Here is a 2,500-nt window from a genome sequence, read left to right on the forward strand (position 1 = left end):
ATTTTCATATAAGTATTAAGTGTATAAAGTCATACAAGTAATAAATTTCCATATAAGCATTAAGTTTATAAAGTCATATAAGTAAATAATTTTCATATAAGTATTAAGTGTATAAAGTCATATAAGTAATAAATTTTCATATAAGTATTAAGTGTATAAAGTCATATAAGTAATAAATTTTCATATAAGTATTAAGTGTATAAAGTCATATAAGTCAAAAAGTCATACAAGTAATAAATTTCCATATAAGTATTAAGTTTATAAAGTCACATAAGTAAATAATTTTCATATAAGTATTAAGTGTATAAAGTCATATAAGTAATAAATTTTCATATAAGTATTAAGTGTATAAAGTCATATAAGTCAAAAAGTCATACAGGTAAATAATTTTCATATAAGTATTAAGTGTATAGTCATATAAGTAATAAATTTTCATATAAGTATTAAGTGTATAAAGTCATATAAGTAATAAATTTTCATATAAGTATTAAGTGTAAAAGTCATACAGGTAAATAATTTTCATATGAGTATTAAGTTTATAAAGTCATACAGGTAAATAATTTTCATATAAGTATTAAGTGTATAAAGTCATGCAAGTAATAAATTTCCATATAAGTATTAAGTGTATAAATTCATATAAGTAATAAATTTTCATATAAGTATTAAGTGTAAAAGTCATACAGGTAAATAATTTTCATATGAGTATTAAGTTTATAAAGTCATACAGGTAAATAATTTTCATATAAGTATTAAGTGTATAAAGTCATGCAAGTAATAAATTTCCATATAAGTATTAAGTGTATAAATTCATATAAGTAATAAATTTTCATATAAGTATTAAGTGTAAAAGTCATACAGGTAAATAATTTTTATATAAGTATTAAGTGTATAAAGTCATATAAGTATTAAATTTTCATATAAGTATTAAGTGTAAAAGTCATACAGGTAATAATTTTCATATAAGTATTAAAAGTATAAAGTCATACAAGTAATAAATCGTCAAAAAAAAATAGAGTGCAAAAATACTTTTGATGTTATAAGTTTGCTTATAACCATAGAGAGCTCTGAAAATCATATAAATTACCCATGGATATTTGAGTTTGTAAATTTTAAATGGGTAAAAGTAAATTTTCCATACGATTTCGGGTTGGTGAGGTCAACTTGGCAGGGAACATTTGTAACAAATCTGCACAAATTTGCTCAAATTGACTTATACTGAAATAGTACTTATATGAAAATGATTACTTGTATGACTTTATAAGTTAGTACTTATATGAAAATTTTTTATTAGTAAAAACTAGTTATTATGTCTTATATCTCTATATATTTCACTATATTTTAAGTAAATATGCTTTTCTACTTGTATGAAATTTGTCATTTCGTACTTGTATGAGAATTTTTATACTTGTATGACTTTATGGACTTAGTACTTATATGAAAATTTTTATACTTGTATGACTTTATAAATTAAGTATTTATATGAAATTATTTTTTTATTATAAGTATTTGAGTAAATAATTTGTATACGTTAAAAATTTTTATAGGGTTTTTTTATTCCTGGTACCTGCTACAGTTGGTTTAAATAGACAAATTTTGTTATATTTATTATAATATGATGAAATTTAAAATTCTATACTTAACAAGTAGCATACTGAAAGAATATTTTAACTTTCTTTAAACTATTCTTATTACACATAAAATATATGTGCTAATGGAATTGTATTAAATTAAGTGAAATATTTATATTATTACGCTCAAAAAATACTTTCATAATCATATATTTATTATTTAAAAATAAATATAATGGAATTTGAAATTTTTAATTTCAAATCAAAGAAAAAATGTATATATTCTTAAAAAAAGATATATACACATTATGCATTGAAATAAAGTAAAATGTATAAAAAATGATATTATTTGAAAGTTTAGCTAATATAAGAAGAAACATCGTTCTTACATAATTAAATAATATTATGTATAGAGAACGAAAATTCTTTTCACAATACAAAAGCAAAAATTAAAAGCAACCGTATTTGCAACATAACACGCATAACAAACCACAAACGTGTCAGTGCCAATTAATTGGACTGAAAGAAGAGAATATAAGAAAATATATATATTTTAATATATATGATGATAAAAATTCTCAAAGAGAAATAAGCGAATAAATGAATAAAATAATGGTATACGGGCGGGTACCAGAATATATAAAGCAATTGTTAAAAAGGTCAGAAAAAGTATATAAAGCTTTAAAAGCTTTAGAAAAAAGTAAAAATGTGTTGTCTGTGTTGTATATATGTGTGTTGACTTTCTATATTTTGTGTATTGTGTAATTTTCAAATAAGAAAATATCATTTAAAATTTTATATAATATAAAAAATATTATATAAAAAATAATATAATAATATTATTCTGGTTGATCCTGCCAGTAGTTATATGCTTGTCTCAAAGATTAAGCCATGCATGTCTAAGTACAAACAAATTAAAAGTGAAACCGCAA

General features: G+C 20.8%; 1 non-coding gene across 1 annotated transcript in view; it reads left to right on the plus strand.

Moving 5' to 3' along the window:
* The first annotated feature begins 2,409 nt into the window (after positions 1-2,409).
* Positions 2,410-2,500, plus strand: part of LOC120781107 — a 1,990-nt gene continuing 1,899 nt past the window's right edge. The window contains exon 1 of the ribosomal RNA XR_005706010.1: positions 2,410-2,500. This exon is cut by the window's right edge and continues 1,899 nt beyond it. This is a non-coding gene — a ribosomal RNA (small subunit ribosomal RNA).

Source organism: Bactrocera tryoni, unplaced genomic scaffold (assembly GCF_016617805.1).
Source record: "Bactrocera tryoni isolate S06 unplaced genomic scaffold, CSIRO_BtryS06_freeze2 scaffold_287, whole genome shotgun sequence".
Classification (NCBI taxonomy): Eukaryota; Metazoa; Arthropoda; class Insecta; order Diptera; family Tephritidae; genus Bactrocera; species Bactrocera tryoni.